Below are 20291 nucleotides of genomic sequence, written 5' to 3' on the forward strand. Positions count from 1 at the left end.
TCTTTATTCAACTCCTCAACCTCCGCTGTATCAGTCAAGTCATCACGCTTGCAAATCGTCTTGAAAATGTTTAGCAAAATTTGTATATATATATATATATATATATATATATATATATATATATATATATATATATATATATTCTTGTTCTATTGGAAGATTTTGGCTAGGTTTAGGTTTTTTTTTTCTTTTAAAATAAAGGCAAAATTATCTGCCAATAGAACAAGAAATTTTTCACTTGCAATTGTAGGAATATTTGACTAGAAATCATGTTACATGTACATTAGGTTTGTTGTTGTTGCTAAAATTTATTTTAAGAAATAATAGGTAGGGTTGGCTGGATTCAAAAATATTCACTTGCATGAAACAAGATGCCATTTTTTGCAGCATGAAATAATACTTATAACAAGCTCCCTCAAAGCTCAAAGAAGGTTGGCTGGATTCTGAAATCGTGTTACTTTATGCTCTCAGGGCTCTCTGGTTTCCTTCCAACTTCTCATAACATGCTGTTGCACGAATGAGTGACACTAAACTGTTCCTGAATTGTGAATAAGCATGTGTGGTACCGTATAAGGGTGTACGGTGTACTGCAACAGATCCACCTGCGTGTTATATTACAAGAACAGTTACACTCTGAGACTTGGCAACCTAAATGTCTTTCTGATGAATGAGGACAATGAGCCGTAATAACAAACAGTCTTGCTTCATTCCTCTTCCACCTGGCTGTTATAAAACGACAAATTTTCACAACTAGACATGGACGATAGAGCAGATTTCTCTCTGCTGTGTGTAAACAGAGGAACACAGAAAGAATAGTTCCAAAAGTGCCATAAAACACACCTATGGATTCATTATCGCATGAGGCGTGAGATTAACACGTATCAGTTGAAGCTGTGGACGGGAGCCACACCTGTCAAACACAGGGAATGGAAAATGTACAAAAAAAAAAGTATATAATGAAGACCCACAAAAGAATTTAGTGCCAAAACCCAACCGAGAGGAAAAAGGAAGAGCCTCGGAGCGTTTAGCTGCTCGTCAAAGCGATACTCCTCAGCCGTGAACCGTATCTGCTCGGTCTCAGCACTCAGCATTCCTGCCTTCTCTCATCCGGAGTGCATATTGACCTGCAGAAGAGTTACTTCTGAGACTGCTCAAGCTAATGTCTCAGGGGGAAAGGGGGGTTTGGGCTTGATGTTTGGTGGGCTTGATGTTTGGTGTGCTTGCGCCCTTGAACTTTGCAGCTATTAGTCATGGTGTTCTGAGCGCTCTGCTAGCATCGTCTTAGTACAAGACAAGTTAAGTCTGGTTAGCGTCTCGGTTTTTCATCGTAAAATGTTTGAATAATCCCCAGTTTCCAGCACCAGTCCAGGACGTCAGGTTCTACCACATTTTCCAAAAGTAAGGATTTTAAACCAGCATAACCTCTACAGTTAAATGATGGTAACTTCATCATCAATTCGGTCACTGCTCATTGATCTCACTCGCTCGCGCTTGTGCTGCATCACAGGGTAGCGTTCATCTCAGAGGAAAGCACTAATTGTGTCCTCTTTCATGGTCAGATGGCTACAGTTGTTTGGTGTCATTCTGATAAATACTTCTCTTTCCACCTGAAGGGTCACTGGTGCGTGTGTGTGTGTGTGTGTGTGTGGGGCGGGCTGCACTCCTCAGGAGCCGTTGAAGATGTTTATTGTTGAGTTTTTCTTTCAAGCCGGTTTTGGGCTAAAATTTTAGTGAGATTTTGTAGCTTACTTTGCATTGCAGTAATATCATCAGTACAATCAGAGAGCGAGCGCTCCATCTCACCCACAGTACTCTTTAGCGCAGACAGTCCGGCATCGATGGTGGCATTATCATTAGCCAGTTGTGCCTTTACAGTCTGTAATTTCGATTTAATTGTGGACAAGTCATATACCCCCAGCGTGCAGTTCCGCTTTAAAAATATTCGCGATTTCGTTCCTCAATAAGGACAATATTTCGAGCTTTAGCGCACCCGTGTCAATCACAGAGACTGCCTACATATATATACTGTATATATATATATATATATATATACACATATACATATACATATATACACACACACACACACACACGTTACCGTATATGCGTTATATTTAATTAATTGTTTGTTATAATACGAAATGGTAACTAACTTGAGATAGAGCTAGACGAAAGTTAAAATCTTCAGTAAGTATTCAAGTACAGCAGAGCACGATATCCATGAAAACTGGAGAATGCATTCGTTTGTGACAACTGCTGAAAATTTAACAATTTTAATTTCACATCATAAATATTAATGTTAAAATAACCTTATTTTGAGGCATTTCTTAAAATAAACATTAAAAAAAAAAAACATTAAAAAAATTATTTTTGCAAAAAACATCAAATTTACTAAACCTGACAATTATACCTTACTATAAAGGAATTCTTTCAAATTAATTCCTTGGTACTAACCTTAACTACTTAAAACACTCTAAATATGAATTTAGATTTGATCAAAAATAACACACACCGGATGACCGTGTATTGTTCAAAACACTAATTAGGACATTTCACTGTGATTTAGTGACATTTCTGTCAATTAAGCAATGCATTTGTTAGTCGACTGGCAACCCTGAGACGCCATATGATCGAGTTTTGTTTGCGTGTTTCATTCGGAGCGTGTCTCCAGTGCTTACTGGAGTCGAACACGTTGGCTAGGCAGTTTGTCAGAACACTTTGAATCAGAAGATATCAAGGTAGAAGAAAGAACTACGCTGTTAGGATTCCATACTTCAGAGGCACACAGTGTTTTGCTTTCAACCAGATTCCGGACTGAAAAGTCGAGATGAGGCTTCTCTGTACGCATGCTGAGACGCTCAGCGTGAATCCCAGCATGACAAGCTCAGAATCCAAACAGCACATATGTAAATTTACTTTGAAAAAATATAATAAATAAATAAAACTGAAAATATGTTTCAGTACAGACACTGAGGCTTACTGTAGTATCAGTAGCAAGTACTCAAATTTCTCACTCAAGTTATTCACGACGATCTGAAGGACTACTGTAAGAAATCACAAGGGGTTTCTCTAGTTTCACCTGCTCTAGCATTAGTAAAAAAACAATTAGATTAACTAATATAGATAGATTTACCCTTGTGAGAAGGCAGATGACCAGAATCAATGTTTGAACAAGACTAAACCTTAAAAAAAAGAAAAAAGTAAGGTTGGAACTAAACGTCTCCAAGATGCCAGATTTTCAGAAGCAAGACTAAATGTAAACCCCTATGAGAGAGCATGCTATCCAAAACTAAGCGGATCTAAAACTCTGAGATGGCAGCCATCCAGCATGTCCAAGAGCAGGACTAGACATTCTGCAAAATGGTAAATCACCATAAGCTTCACTGACATCAAAGTGAAATGAGGGACATCCAGAAACAAGGCTGGATTTAAACCCTCATCAAGTGGTACACATTTAAGACAAAGGCAGGACCTAGATCTCTGCGAGAAGGTAGACAGTAAAACGAGACTGAAATCCTTACAAAACGGTAGACGTACAGAAATAAGTCCTTGCTACATGATCTGGCAGATATCTAAAGCCCTGCAAGGAGGTAGTTGTCCTCTAGAGCAAGACTGGACCTAAACCCTATTCAGATGGTGTATTTTGGGAGCAAGGCTAGATTCAAACCCCTGCAAGATGGTAGACACCCAGGGTTTAAGTTAGTGCATGGTGGTAGATGTTCATGAGTAAGTCTGGATCTAAAAAAAAAGATGTCCCAGTGAAAGCATGAGTCTAAACTTCTATCACATAGTGGACACCCAGGAGCAAGGCTGCATCTAAACCTCCATCCAGAAATAAACTTGGATTAAAGGTCTTGCAAGATCGTAAACATCTATGAGCAAGGCAAGCATTTAAACCCAGTCAGTGTGGAAGACATCCAGGTGCTAGGCTGAGTCTATACTGTAACTTTGAGAGATGTAGTCATCCAGGAGCTAGGCTCGCTTTAAACCTCTGCAAAGTGGGAGACATCAAAGAGCAAGGCTAGATATAAACCCCTACAGGATAGGGACTATTCCAATAAAGCCTCCAAAGAGCACCTTCATGATGTTTGGAAGCAGAACTAAATCCTAAAGTCATTAATGACAAACTCCTTCATGCTGAGCAGCCTCCGAAGAAGAAATAAAGCTATTGAGTAACATCTGCAGATACAGTATCTATAGTTTACCATGTTTGGGTTAGAACTTCCAACGGCCAGGGATCTGTGAGTCAGTTGCAGAGAGTACTGTAGGTGGGTAGATGAAAGGGTAAATAGACGGAGTGGTTCTTCACTGTCTAAGGGCAGCACTCGACTCCTACAGAGCTATAAGACAACGTAGGCTGGGGGAATGGGAGTAATGTGACATGCGCATAATAATTACTGCCTTAAGTCACCAGTTACTTTGAACAAATGCAGAATTATTTGAAAAGGAGTGTATGAATGGAGCAAACTGGATGGGTGCAGTTAGAGAGCAAACTCACGAGAGCTGAAACTGATGACGTAATAAAGGATGGGGAAATACAAAGCAAATAAGACAACAAAGCCGCACAAAAGGGTTTTAAAGAAATGACTGCGACTGAGACAGGCTCAAACACGCCGGACGAGTGTGTGAACCCGAGCCGCACAAAACGATCAAAACCCTAAACGCACCAACTGTATAATGCCTCAAACCAACACACACACGCGCACAATGCACAAGGACTGAAATACGACATGATCGAACAAAACACACTTATAGTAAAAATGCACGCATTTTAAATCAGCAAATTGTTAGTAGTACAAAAGAAGCAAAACACCTTAAAGACGTGTGCTTTTTGGAAGGTAATCAACTCGCCATTTATTATTTTCCTGCATCATCATAACGATTTGCATTTCCATGCACTAGGTTATGTGTCCATCCTCCCTGGACAATCTATTATTCAAGATGCCATTATGTATTTTCCATATTTGGAACAGTCTCACAAAGACAACAGGTGGGTACTGAGAGGCTTTAATACAGCGAGCAAATGGAAAAAAAAAAAAACAATACCTCTAGGACTAGAGGAACATGGATATTGTGCTGTAAGAATGGCCTCACAGGTTTTTTTGTGCTGTCCATCTACGGGTCTGGATTGAAATGAAGAGTAATGGCATGCAACAATGAAGGTAATGATTGCCGGCAAGACAAGAGCTCTCAATAGCTGCCTTGTGGACGGCCGTGAATAGTTCCCGGTCTCTGGCGCTGATTCTGGGTCCGACTTGACAAAAGAAGCAGACACGTGTCCCCGCGCTCTCTCAAGTCAAACTCCGAGACAACACATAATGAGCAGACGTGTCACCCGTGCCCTTCTATTCTTCTCCGGCCTCGCGGCTTGAATTAAACGCAGCCGGCTTCCTTCTTTGCTGGCAGAGAGAGGTTTCAGTCAAAAGATTTTAAAAAGTTGATTAAAAAATGTCATTCTAGACGAGATGAATTTCTCAGACAAACGGAGCCGTGCGCGCTGGCTCAACCCATTTTGGCAAGGTGTCAGGCTACTGTTGGTGCTCCCTGAGCCATCAAAAGATAGATGACCTCAATTCCTTGGGGAAGAGAAGCAAGAAGGGGGGGGGGGTTATTCCTTTGGGAGAGATCCCTCAAGTCTAGACAACTACGCGGGACGGAGCTAAGGATATGGGAGGGATCCTAAAAGGAAAAACAGTGTTCTCAGGCAAGCCATCTGGCTCTAGAACAGATAAATCTTGATTACAAGACCAGAGGGACGCGTATGTTCGGGTCTGATGGTGATATACATCACCTGTCGGATGCTAACAAAAGCAGCACAGAGCTGGACAAAGCAGTAGGCGTTGTAGCGACCGGTTGCACAATGTGGCACTTGTTTTGAAACTATGATCCCTTTAGTTATCTCCATTTATCATTTCATTTACTTAAGAAAACGTCTCGTTTGTTTCTTATCACAGCGCTATTGTTTTGTTCTTTAAGGAGGCACTTATTTAAAGATTTAGTGCTGAACGTCGACATTTAATGTGACTATAACAACGATGACATCAGTGTTTTATTCTTTTAACGTTTCGGTCCTTGTGTGTCAGAGCACGTAGCTCTTAAAATCCAAAGCATTTGTAAGCTACTGTAGTTATATACAGTTATATTTCTAAACAGTATATATACAGGGTCAGGATTATGCAATGTATAGTGACAAATGCTTTTTTTCCAGCACAACCTAGACAATATGATGAACTTAATTTTATTTCATTTTAGCCAACTATACAAACTGAGCAAAAAAAAAATAATAATAATATTATCAAATAGGCAAGAAAATAGCGCAGATTCAAGATCATGCGTTTTATAATTGTTCTGTGACCATCTAATTATGATAATATTCGCATTTTGTGAGTTTTTGCAACATCATTTTTACAGACAAATCTGTGCTGCTTGACTTTTAAGGGTTAATCCTACATAGTAAAAAAGATTTACTGTATAAAACTGTGTTTCTCTGCAGAGCATGTGCGATTGTACGTGTGGCAGCTGGCATCCACTGCATCAGCTGCCTCCTAGTACACCTCTCTCACGGTGACATACAGGTACAAGAACAGGTACAAGAGCAGGAGCATGAGAGGGAACTAACCACCACTCATCAACAGTGTTCTAGGCAACCATTCTCTCCATTTCTCTCTGTCCATTGCTCTTCGTTTGATTGTCACGTATGAGTCACCATTCTTAATATCGTCTAATAACATGATAGGTGGTCTTCCTCTACTTCTCCGTCCTTCGAACCTGCCTTCTAGAACGTCTTTCACTAGGCTTTCTCCTCTCAATATGTGTCCGATCCATTTCTTTTTTCTCTTCCATATCACATCCAACAACTGCCTCCTTTCACCCACTAACTCCAGCACATATTCGTTAGTTTTATGATCCTTCCAGCTGATTTTCCCCATATTTCTCCATATCCACACCTTAAATGCTTCCAGTCTAGCTCTTTCTCTCTTCTTTAAGGTCCATGTCTCTGACCTGTATAATGCTACACTCCATGCCACTGCTTTAATTACTCTCTTTTTTAGGTCTTTGCTCATTCGCTTTGTAAACAGTTCCCTTTTTTTTTGTTAAATGCGTCCTTGGCCATCACGATTCTGCTCTTTATTTCCGCTTCACATGAGCCCTCGTCTGTTATAAGCGAACCCAAGTAGCGAAATTTATGCACTTGTTATACCATCTATTATGATGTTTAACTTATTGCCTTCTTCCTTTTCTTTGCCCCTTCTGCAAACTCTCATGACTTTTGTTTTCTTGACATTGATCTTCCTATCAAATGCCTTTCCAGTTTTGCTTAAGGCGTTCATTAGATTTTGTAGTCCCTTTTTCTGAATCGGCTATCGGTTGCTTTCCTTGTCAACCACCACTACAGTACTTAATCTATCGCGGATGCCATCGTTCTCCTGGATAGAAAAGGGTGGGCAAATATACTTGCGTAGCAGTCAACACATACACAGCCGCTGTCTACACTGTGTGTGAAACACTGATTTTTGCATATTTCTACCAAAAAAAAAAAAATGTAGCTCAAACATTAAACAGCACACGTATATAATGCATGCAAAATGTCCAAAAATTCATCACTCTAACTCACTCATCCGCTGATGAGGGGAATTAAACCTGGCTGGGAATCGAACCCAGACCCTGGAGGTGCAAACTGACATCAAGCCACCAAAATGCATTAGATTTATACAATTTAGGAACAGATTCCATAAAAGTTATATCATCTTTCTTTCGGTCTCTTTGTCTCAGTGACACATAGCAGAATGACAGCTAGGTTTCTACACACACTGAAGACAAAGCACAAAAATAAAACAGAAAAAAAAAAAAGACATTTTCGCTTCCTCCTTCTCAAAATATACTGTTCACAAAACTACAGTTGTCATCTCATAATGTAAAAAACAGGATTCAATTTATTGCTCAACGACACATCAGACACACACACACACACACACACACATTATTCCTTATTATTTTAAAGCGGAGTCTGATCCCTCTTCTTCACTTGCTTTCTCTCTGTCTCTCTCCCCTCTGAGAGTCCTGCAGCAGTTTGAAGGCTTATAGAGGTTAAGACCCCATGGCTGAATAGCTGGAGATCCCAGTGCCCCAGAAGACCCGTAACTACTCTCAGATCAGGGCCTGTCGTTGTCTCACACAGCAGATAAACTAAACTAAAGAGTGTCGAGGGAACCTGAAACGGCATTGTTCAAAATTCTGAATCGGACTGAGGACGGGGCCTTGAGGGACTCCAGGATGAAGATTAAAACATAGGAATAAAACATGCTAGGGTGCAACGCCTCAAAAACAACACACTAAATCCACGAAGGGGAAGTAAGATATTACATCGACACATTTAGGGATCAGATGTTAATCCGATACAGATACATACACTCGCTCATAAAAATGGAAAACAATGTAAAGCGAACCACACTGTGTAGATATCAAGGATGATCAACAGAATTTTTTAAAAATCATATAACCTGATGAAACATGTAGTCCAAAGTTTATCTGGTCTTACATTTATTCCAAATAATATCCATAATTTTTTACATCATAGACATATTTTACAAAACACAATCCATCATAAATAATCTCACTGTCTAGAAGCAAGGGCTAAACGTTCTGTTCGTTGCTGGAAGTCTCTTTAATGCATAAAGAACAGTGTTAAATCCTACATGGATCCATTGCCTAAAAAAATGATCTTAGCAAGAGGAAAAGTGAGAACATGAGGAACGGCAGGAAGCGAACTTTAATGACTGACGAGGGGAGGGGCCTTCGTGAAAGAGCGGCAACGCTCGCTTTATCTGCTCTGGTGCCATATGGCAACTGTCACCCTGTGCTGAATTTCAAAACCTGTCATCAATTTAACAACTCGGCTTTTCGGTACGAACGGAGAAAACGACTGCAACAGACACATCACATCACATCACATCACAAGCTCAAATGTAGTTGTATTATATATGGTTGTTATGTGACTAGACAAGACACCAAGACTTGTCCTCACCCCAGGTCATTTTAGACCATGCATCACTTTGTTGGGGCATTTATACGTGAAATAAAAGTTCCTAAGTTTTTGCACTTCGTTGCTTTGAATTGCATCATTGTCATGAAAGAAAGCAATCCCAAAACAAATCCATTTATGTTGCCTTTATAAAAGACAGAAAGGTTGCTGTGCTTATTGTTGTTGAAGTGCTGCAGTGGATGAACTTCATTATTGGAAGTTAAAAAAAAAATAAAAAATAGTGGTGACCACTGTTGCCTTGCACGTCCAGGGTCCGGGTTCGATTTCCACATCGGGTCTGTGTGCGTGGAGTCTGCATGTTCTCCCCGTGCTTGGTGGCTTTCCTCCACATACTCCAGTTTCCTCCCACAGTCCAAAGATATGAAGATTAGGTTAACTGGCATTCCCAAATTGCCCATAGTTCGTGAATGAGCATGTGTGTGTATGTGACCTGTGATGCACTGGTCCAGGTTGTACCCTGTTCGTTTCCCAAAGTCTCCTAGGATAGGCAACCCTACGTGACCCTGTACACTGGATAAAGTGGTAAAGACGATGAGTGAGTAAAAAAAAAAGCATGTCTGCCTAGGCGATGTTCTTTTAGAGTTTTGTGCTCTGAATATGGTTTGTAATTTACATCTGGTTGCTGTTTATCAAGAGACGACATGAACAAATAATTACAAAGACAATGACAAAAGACATTTGTAAACATGGGGACAATTGTAGCTCGGTTCGGCCTACAAGAACAGAAGAGCACGTTCACCCTCGGAAACAGCGAGGTCCATCGTGATGTAAACAGCACAAGGTTTATGTTTTTCAAGGCTCAGTTTTTGATCTGGTCACAGGATCAGATAAAAGATGTTTTCGGTGGTTGGCATGCTGACGACGCACGTTTCAGACTGAGCCTCGTTTTTCCCCTCATCCTGTTCTACCCCTCCGTCCTTGGATCCTCTCATTATATTAATTACCCAGTTGCCACACCAACTGAGTGGAAAATCGCAATTTCACAGACAAGACAATGCAGCGCTGAGATTCCCTAGCAGGGGGGGTTAAAGGTCATTTGTCAGGCTCCTGTTGTGAAAGGGTTGACCTGTGATTAGATGATGATTATCTCTTCATAGGGAATAATGTATTCGCATTCGGATATATCGCAAGGACGCACTAATTGCATGCTGTGGTGCAGATTTGCCTGGAGCCTCCGGTCATAAAAATGTCGAGCAATCGAAAAATAATAAAAATAATAGTCTTGTTATGGCACGTTGGAAACCTCCAAAGTGATTTTCGACCACAAGGATCAAAACAAAGAAAACAAGAGCAGCGATGACAAAAAAAAGTAACATGAAACCCGTAATCGGACGTTCCTTCAGCATTGAGTCACATGGTTTTCCATCCAGCGACGGCTGAAATGGATCTGCTTCTGTAACGGATAACAGCAGGACTTTCAGACGTATAAGCGCGTACATGTGTGTGTTTGACAAAAACAGGGTGAGAGCTGGATCTCTGACTTTTTAAGAAGGTCTGAAGACATTTTCAGGCAGCGGTTTCCTTAAGGTGCGCTCCTACCCTGGCTGTATGTAGTGCTCGGCTGTATTTGTTTTCTCAGCAGAACGTTTTTCCGTGTTGCAGAAGAACTGGAACAGCCTAGTGCACTGAGATACGGCGTCTCACTGGTTCTGCATGTACAGAGTGAAATCTAATACCACACGAGTGTTTAAATAACCTTTTGCGAGGAGGATCTGAGTCAGAAAGCAAATATTCTTCACATGATGTGACTAGGAAAACACATGACGAGAGGTGATGTACATCACTGAGTGTAAATGAGGTGTAATCATCAACGATTTTGCATCAGTGGCACAGTAATCCAGATACCTTCTGAGAGTGAAAGAGTCGTCAGGATGAGCTTTTTAATGGATTTATTGTGCTACTTTGAATACATTATTATTTTTCATAGCGTGCTGATAATACAAAATAAAAAAGGAAGTGAAAAGAAGATTAAAAAACACAGTGCCAGGGTGAAGTTTTTCTCCTTAACATTTATTTGAAGGCGTCTCCAGTGTTGGTGCTTCATCAAAGTCGTATATGTGTCAGTTTTGATTCTGGCTTTAAGTCAATAGGACCGATGACGTTATGCTTTTACAGTTTCTAGGTAACAGAAAAAGGGCATTTCTTTAGTTTTATTAACTTTAAGAAAGACTAAAAAAAAAAAAAGCTGGTGAGGAAATGGACAAGAATGGAGAAGAAACACTTGAAACTTTTTAGGGAGACCAGTAGTGATTAGTGGGAGCTTTTTGTTAACAATGGAGGCTGGTGAATGGTCATTTAGAACACTGTTAGTCATTGGACGGTGGGAACCGCCGTGACCCGTCATTGGACGGTGGGAACCATGGTGGTTGATTATTGACCACAGGCCACTGCATTGAGTAAACCTGCCTTCTTACCTCTTATGACCTGCAGCAGTGAAGTGAGCTGGAGAGCTGCACTGGGCACGGAAGCATCGCTAACACCTACTCGAAAAGTCACGAAATCTGCCACTAGATGTTTTTTGAAACTGAGTCACTACATTGCAAGTTGCCAAGTTTACACCACGGGTAAGGATGATGCAGATTCTCCACCAAAGTAAATATAATCATAATAAGAAGCATGAGAGTGTAAATAATGCAGCGCAAATAACCGCCTTGACAAACAGTCACAGTCGCATATTTGTATTCGCCTATTAAATAAACCAATTATCAATTAGCGAGAACACAATCCCGACGGCTGAGAACAATGTTCTGGGAGCAATGGGTCACACTGTCAAAAAAGCCAGGAGAACGTCCGAGGGCCCGGGTTAGGATGTAACGTAGCATTTCTAAAAACGCCAAAGTGAGGGTTCAGGTTCAGGTTGGTGGAACGACCCCGGCTTCCTCGAGCAGGTTTTACACAGAAAGCCGGAAACGAGTCGTTAATTAGATGACAGATGGGAGCAGAGATGACAAAGAGACACTTGTTATGAAGGAGTGTGCGTGCAGGAAGATTCATTAGATTTAGAGATTAGCTCGATGATAACAATTAGCTCCATGAGAGAAGATCTGTCAAGAATGTGCCTGGGGGATTTGAAGAAAATATCAAGCGGAGAAGAAAAAAATAATTAAATAAATAAAAACGCTGCACTGGATATTTTCCTGCCTGTACGACTTCTGGGCTTATCGGCTTCTTTATCTCTTTCTCTCCCATTCGGAGTATCCTTCATCCTTTACCTCTTTCTTGCTCTCTCGCTCCTGTGCTGAGTGTTAGATGCCAAGCCTGTGGGGGGGTGAAGGTAGGGGATGGGGGGTTAGTTATTTTTAGCCTGTGCCGTGTGCTGAAACAGTGGAGAGCTGTGTACTCTAGCAAGGGCGAGTCTGCACCACCAGGAGAGAAGAGAGAGGAGAAGACAGGAGGAGGGCTGGAGACCGCATGGCCAGAGATATTTCTGTGCTCTTGCAGAAATTAGAAATGTCCTTTGGATGGAGGAACAGCTGCTCCGTCGCAGGATGTTGTCGTATCTAAGCCGCTAAACTAACATACGACATGAGTCAGCTCATGACGATACTCGTCATAAACAAACAGCCTCTTATGAACATGTCTGGAAATATAAACATCTCCTCATCATCTTAGATCACGCTTTACAGCTTTCAAAAATGAACTAATGACACGTGTCTACGTATCTTTTCTCCAGTCTTTACTCTACACACACCAAAATCACAATGGACTTAGTTTTAGGATCATCACGCTTTCTTCCAAATTATTATTATTTTTTTTTTTAGGAGTAATTTTTATTTATATATGCTCACATTTGAGGTGGTAAAATGGGGGCCTGGAGGCCTGGAGCCCATCCCAGGAGCCTTTGGACACAAGGCACGGTACACCCTGGACATTGGCAATCCATTCATTTTGGAATGCCAATCAGCCTATTCTGCATGTCTTTGGACTCCAGGAGGAAACCTGAACTCGGATAGGCACCTAGGTATTGTGATATCAGGTCGTCCCTGGCGATTCCTGGCTCTCTACATTTATGTGTTAATTAAAGGACCATAATTCACACTGCTCCTTGTTTAGTTGCAGTTGACTATTAATTGTGCGAAACTGGTTACTTTCTGAATAGCCTAGTTTGCCATTTTATAATAAAACACCAAAACTAGATTTCTTCATTAAGATTTTCCAAAAAAAAAAAAAAAAGAAAAAAAAACCTCCATGATGTCAGTTTTACTTGTCCCAGCTGGCTCTCCTCTCCATAAGGTGCTGCAAACAATCCTACGAACTAGCTTGCTTATACCCGAACGGATTCGCACGTGGACCATCTGAGTAGCACGTGAAGGCAGAATGAGATGAGATGTTGTCTCTCTCTGTGGAAGAGCAGAGGAGGATAGGTCCAATCATCTGGGCGTCTGAGCGGGCCCAGATGTTAGCAAGCCTCAGGGCTAATGCTGAGTAAGCCTGGCTTAAGTAGCTACAGGTCTGGTATGTTGTTTAAGACACACACATACACACATGCAGAGGCAATGTACCACATCCAACTTTATGAAAACTGCGTGCGGGTGTGTGCGCGTGAGAGAGAACCAAGCCCCTGACTCTCTCTCATACTTTCTTGTTTTTCGTTTTGTTTTCCCTAAAACATCGCTGGATTTGCCAACACAGATCGGTAAGAAAAATCCGGCGTCAGCGCCGATACACACATCTGTTGTGCATACACTCAGGTGCAAGAGTCTGTTTCTCTCATTGGCGCACTGTTGCACACTCGGTCTGTCTGAGTAAACCCATGAACCACTGACAATCAAGTTTCTCGTTCCTAAGAAAAAGGACGGCATTCACTCTCGCATTCTCTTCCTCCACAATCTCTCCTCTTTTCTTCCTTCCGTCTTTCTCCTCGTTCTCTCTTCCCTCCGGGCGCTACTCTGTCCTTGGAGGTGTAACCTGCGTAAGCGGTAGCGCCAGTCCTTGCTGTTAAACCAGTACAGCCACCTCCCTGCGAGACTGCCCGAGACAGAGACAGATGACTGGACGAGGGATGAGTGGAGGGAAACATGAGGGGGGAGGGGGGTGGGGGGCAGTTGGAGGAGAAGAAAAGAGGAAAGAGACCAGTGGGGGGTTATTTTAAAACAGATTCCAGGAAGCAGTTACAGTGTAACGACATAACGATTTATCAAGCCGTGGTGAGCGTTTGGGTTTTGTCTTTCCTTCAGAGTATGTATGCGCGCACACACACACACACACACACACACACACATGCTAGAACAATAGAACGGAGTGTACTGAGCAAATTGCAACATTACACTGCATTACATCACATACGTTTATTAGCCAGAACTGGATCAACACACAAACGACAAACACAGCGAGTGTGTGTTCTAGAGCGCGCCGCACAACTTTGTGTCTTGCTGTTTTGGGATTTGTAAGCTATAGCGAAGTGACCCTGTGCGGTTATTTAACCTGGCGAGACAGAAGGCTGAGCGAGCAAATTAGCATGACATGTTAGCTAGCACCGCGTTAGCCAACAAACTAATGAAAGAAGAAATAGGAGGAAGAGGAGTCGTCGTACCTCAGACATCGGTTTTAGAGTGCTTGATAAACTTGTGTCTAAGGTACGACTCCTCCTCTTGTTTCTTCTTCTCCTCGTTCTCCTTCCGCTACAAAAAAAATAAATAATTGCATTGCAATACCAAATGTTTTCTCCATACAGAGCAGTGCTAATGGTACTTGGGGGCGGGGATAGAACAGAACAGCTTCTTATTGGTCACACAGCTATATAAAAGTAAAGATGAAAGGCTTTTCTCGCTTCATTAACAACACTGAAGATGAATAAAAGAATACCAAACAATAAATCTCTCTCATTTCCGAACAAATGTTGCCAAACCGAATTGTTCAACACCACGTTATGCGCGAGTTTCCTCTAGGCATGTTTAAACATTAACCATAATCCACCAATACCTATTAAGAATTTAACTGATTATTAATGCATCATCCAATAATGTTTGTTTTGCATAATATTTCTCTGTATTAACATGCGCACCACAAGAGGTCAATTTATTTTCTTATTCCATTTGTTTAAACTATTTTTTCATCATTCTTTTTGATTTGTCTCACATAACGAAATTGTTGAAGAACTGTTTAAATAAAACATAACCTTAAATATTGTAACGTTAGCTTGCTTAATGTAGCCCTGCAAATGGTCCTGTTAAGGAGCAACTATTTGTCCTTGATACTGTAAATTGTTTTCAATACAAAAAAAAATAATTCATAATACGTTGTGATATTGCATAACCGGTGACCTTCATATAATTATCAACCACGTAACTGAATAATTTAATCAACGCTTTGTTGATTAAACCAATGGCTCAATTTAGAATTGATTAAAAAAAATTATTTATAAATGTTAAACAATTTTAAATTGACCAATTCCATAAAAATACCACAATTGTTTTGCAGAAAAAAATCATTTTACAAGAATGTTGTTTCTTCTTCTTTTGAGTTTATCTGCGGTTTGTGTAATACCGCCACCTACTGGACCGGAGAAAAGCATGAATAAAAAATTATCAATTTTTGTACGAGATGAGATGTTTAAACAATTAACAACATTTGAAGTTTATCAATCAAATGATAAACTTTAGTGCTATTGAATCAAATTGAATCAAATCGAATCAAGAGTCTATCTGTGATTCACAGCTCTAAAACCTACACAATAGGGTTGTGCCGATAGACGATACTATTGTCTATCGACGATAGTCTCGTCTATCGACGATAGTCAGCTATATGGACGATACAGATGTCGCCATTAAAAACCCACGTTTCAAGAAAAGGAATCCCGTGACTTGCCACGGCTGCGCACGGCAAGCTGTGAAAATGCCCTTCATTACCTGTAGGGGGCAGTCGTGTTTCAGTCTGAAGTATTGTGTGTCTACTGAAGCCGAAAATGTGTTCTCTCTCCTAGTCACCCATTGACAGCAAGCGACAGAGCTCATAAACATGTCGAGCTCAAACTGTAAATACTGATAAGTATTAATTCTTCATTTTCTTCTCTCCTTCAATGATGAGACTTCTTCGACGGCGCTTTCTTCATTCAGTATAATTATTATTAGTAGTACTGCTCCGAATTTATTATTGTGATTTTTCCTTATTATTGTAACGCACCCGCGCGTGTGTGCAAAAAAACTACAATGAGGTATGATATGTTAGCCTAAAACAATTGTTTTATTGTGTTTATGCGCTTTAAATATACACTAAACAATAAACACTGCCTTGTGCAAAGTGAAAGTGAGTTGCGCGTGCAACTTTTTGATCAAAAGGCTGATAAACGCGTGCGCAGATATGAGCAGATTAATCGATAAAACAACAGACATGAAATGAAAAAAATAACCACAAAAATATGTACTACTCTCTGAATACAACGCGACAGCACGCAGAATCCCTGGGCTTTGACTACTATCGTGTATCGGCGATCTTACAGGCTGACGATAGGACGATATGACAATGGGCATTATCGCGCAACCCTACTACACAATCTTCAAACTATTCCCCAACAACAATATGAGTTCTGGCATATTAGAGTTAGAGACACCTCTTATCCAGAACTAACTCTAATATGCCAGAACTCACATTCTGAGCTTAAAACTTAAAGAGCCGTAGTAAAAATCTTGGCTCAGACCGACTCTGGCAATCATCTGTATCAAACAACTCAGCTGATCAACAAGTTCTGGCTGCCTGATTCGGATGAGTTCATTGGCATGTAGGTCGGTCAACATTCCCCGGCTATATCCGGGTACAGGCTGGATAAATCAGATGACGTCTCTAAAGAAACGACAAAGAGGCGGTTTACCTCCCTGGGATTGTTTTGCTTATTAAATCCATCTGCTCTTGTGTTACGAACTGCTTCCCTTTAGGCATCCAGCATGGAAACAGAACAACCTTTACCAGGCATGGAGAAGGTCTGGCCCGATGGTATGAGGAGAAGGAGCAGGAGGAGGAAGAGGAATAAAGGGTTTTGTGCTTCATGCAGGTTTTTGCTTTCTGGCGCCGGCGCCATCGCAGTTTCCTCCACACAGCTGCCTGTGTTTAGATCCACACTAAGATAGGGCTCAGTCTCAATAAACACCGGCCCATGAAAATACAGCCTCTCTCCCCTGCCTTCATCCATCATTCTCTATTTCCTTCAGATGGTCACTTTCCCCCCCGTCCTCCCCTTAGAAACATCTCCAACTGTATTAACTCTCTCTCTCTCCCTCACTCCCTCCTTATCTCAGATCAGTAGATATTCTGGACCGCATTAACACACTCTCCTCCGAGAAACCCAACAAGCAGTTCCTTCAGCGAGCTCTGTCTAACCCCTGGCTTTATTTCAGATTTAACGGTGCATTAGCGACTTTGTTCTGTTCCAGGCGAAGGGTATAAATATTAAACACCTGCAATGCTGATGATGTCATCCCGTGAACCGGTCGATGTTTTTATTGCACCGACGCCAACATGGCTCGGGCTAACAACAAATTCCTAGCAGCCAGACAGAGTAAACGAGTGTGTGAGAGAGAGAAAAGTGCTCATAGACTCCGCCCACAGGTTTTCTGTTCACATACAGAACACAACCAGGGTTTGACTTAAAAAGCAAAAGTCACCAGCAGCAGTAAATGTGTCTTTCAATTGCCTTGTGTATAAATAGAATTATTTATTGCACTATTCTTGCAACAAAAATCATGCCTTTGATTTAAGCATATATAAAAAACAATGTTAAAAAAGCAAAGGAAAGGTCCTGTCAGTCATCTTATAGCCACGCCCCTTTTTCTTTACAGACCTATTACACAATATTTCACTAATTCTGACTGATCATGATCGTAAAATTAACAGCAGTAAAACTTTGGTTACATTTAAAACTTAATTCGCAACCTTCGACACCAGCACACAATACAAACTCACTGGCAATGTTCAAATCTGTGTTCATGTTCATGGTAAGATTCTACCCTGGACCCAGGATATTTTACAGCGTGTGTCTCTTTTAATTCAGATTTAAAACAAGCACATAGAATATAAAATCTTACAAATCCAGAATCGCATTCATAAGCTACTGGAGTTTCAAAGGTGATCTGTACTAACAATGATTTGTAAAAAGTATTACATTATAACACACTATACAGAACACTCACTCACGTATGCGATATACAGTATGGCTTTATCCTATATCCAGGTTACATGTAAGATGCATGTATTTATGATGCATGAAGCCTATCCTAGGGGACTTGGGGCACGAGGCGGGGTACACGCTGGACAGAGTGCCAAGCCATCCCAGGACACACATACACAGACTCAAACGCTCATTCACATACTACGGGCAATTTGGAAACGCCAATTAGCCTAATCTGGATGTTTTTGGACTGTGGAAAGAAACCGGAGTACCAGGAAGAAACCCACCAAGCAGAGAGAACATGCAAACTCCATACCCACAGACCAGAAGCTGCAATAAAACCCGGAACCTAGAGGTGCAAGGCTACAACGTTAATCACTAAGACACCATACCGCCCCATATAGAACAGAATGAATAAAATGTGTCTCCTTTGACAATAATTATTCTCCGATACAGAGCTGTGAGTCAGGAGGATTTGTGAAGAGAAACTTGACCTGAGCAAGCGAGGCAGTGATGTCAACAGCTCTTTGGTCACATGACCTCAGGAACAGCGACGAGCTCACGGCTCACGTCCTGCACGCAGAGGAGGGAATTACTCTCGAGCCATGTCTCGGCTGACAGGATTAACAGGACACAGACAAGCCTTGGGACAAACTCCATGCTGCTGGAATGTTCCTTACAGGACGACTAGAGTGAATGACAACACATGCACACACAATTCTCGATTCTGATTGGTCAGAAGGTGTTGATGAATATCTTAAAACTGCAGCGAGGTTTATATTAATGAACAAATATTTCTATAGCAACAGCTCATTCACTGGGACTCCTCCTGGCAGGCACGAGAGAAGTCGAACACACTTCAGGATGTGTGGTTACATCACGCCCGTGCCGCTGTTGATTATTGTACTCTAACAGCATGACACAGAGTGCTTTATTTTTATTCCCTACACCATAACCCCAGAACGATCCGAAGCCACTTTCCAGTTCTCCGCCTCTCAGACTCTCATTAATAAACCATCAGGAATTTAGGAGTTCAGGAATCCTCCAGCTCCTGTGCTCCGAGGGGGATTCCTCGTCCATCATCCTCTATCACTCAGCCTCGTTTTAAATCTCTCCGTTTTTCACCCCAACATTGCATCAGCACTCCATCTGGCTTCCCTACACCGCAGATCAAGTGCACTTCAAACAGCCAGGGCCAATGTGACTGTTTGAATTTGCATAATATTTGCAAATTTAATAAGGGAAAAGAAGCTGCATTTGAATATGTGAAGTCTGAGGGTGCACAGCGCCTGTAAAAACACACATTTTGTAAATCTTCTGGCTGATTGCCCTTTGATGGCGGGTAACAGCTCTGAATAAACGCACCACTATTTTAATTAAACTTATTGTTGTTTTTTTTCAAGTGATATCAAATAACATGAATTTCCAGATAACTGAGTGTGTACGCAAAACTTTGATGATTTAAACTCGATACTATTAAGCCTTATTTTTCAGTGAAGGCTTCACCTATGACAAACATTTGCTAGTATGCTTTAGTTATGACCAAGATTCACCATGTCTGATTCAACGATTTATGACCACTATTCAGTCTAATCTGTTAATCTTTTAGGCTGCGTTCCATTCTGAAGTGGACTTCACAGGGTGCTCTCTTCAGTTATAAGGGAACATTCTTCAACAAAACGTTCCATCATTCGGAACACCCTGCAACGTCACCAGCGATAATAATGACAAATAAATATATAAATCCTTTGTTGAGCTTTATTTTGCTCAGGCTTCAGTGCTGCAGTGACTGATGGGCAATTTTCTATTCATTTTCCGGCGAAGAGAAGACTTGATGTTCAGTTGTCCCCTACACAGGTTCCTTTAAGCTATTTGGTTCCTTTGAGTTGCTGAATCTTTTCATTTTGCATTACATCCAGTAATGTGATGAAATCTTTTACGCTGGAGAAATCAGCTGTTTACAGACGAGCAGAGCTGCTGAGTGTGTGTGTTTTCACTGCTTTACATTGAGAAACGAGCTGGAGAGCAGACGGAGGAGGCACGAAACAAAAACAAACCCGAGATGAACCTCACCCAGAGAGGATGGAGAGATCAGTTAGAGGAATGAATGAAGGAGGTATGTGTCTCTTTGCAGCAGGAATGTCTCAG

At 41.2% G+C, this 20291-nt stretch overlaps 1 protein-coding gene across 1 annotated transcript in view; it reads right to left on the reverse strand.

Annotated features, from left to right (window-relative positions):
* Nucleotides 1-20291, reverse strand: part of tanc2a (tetratricopeptide repeat, ankyrin repeat and coiled-coil containing 2a) — a 120624-nt gene that overhangs the window by 93256 nt on the left and 7077 nt on the right. The gene's annotated exons all lie outside the window — the stretch shown is intronic.

This window comes from Clarias gariepinus, chromosome 3 (genome assembly GCF_024256425.1).
Source record: "Clarias gariepinus isolate MV-2021 ecotype Netherlands chromosome 3, CGAR_prim_01v2, whole genome shotgun sequence".
NCBI classification, from domain to species: domain Eukaryota; kingdom Metazoa; phylum Chordata; class Actinopteri; order Siluriformes; family Clariidae; genus Clarias; species Clarias gariepinus.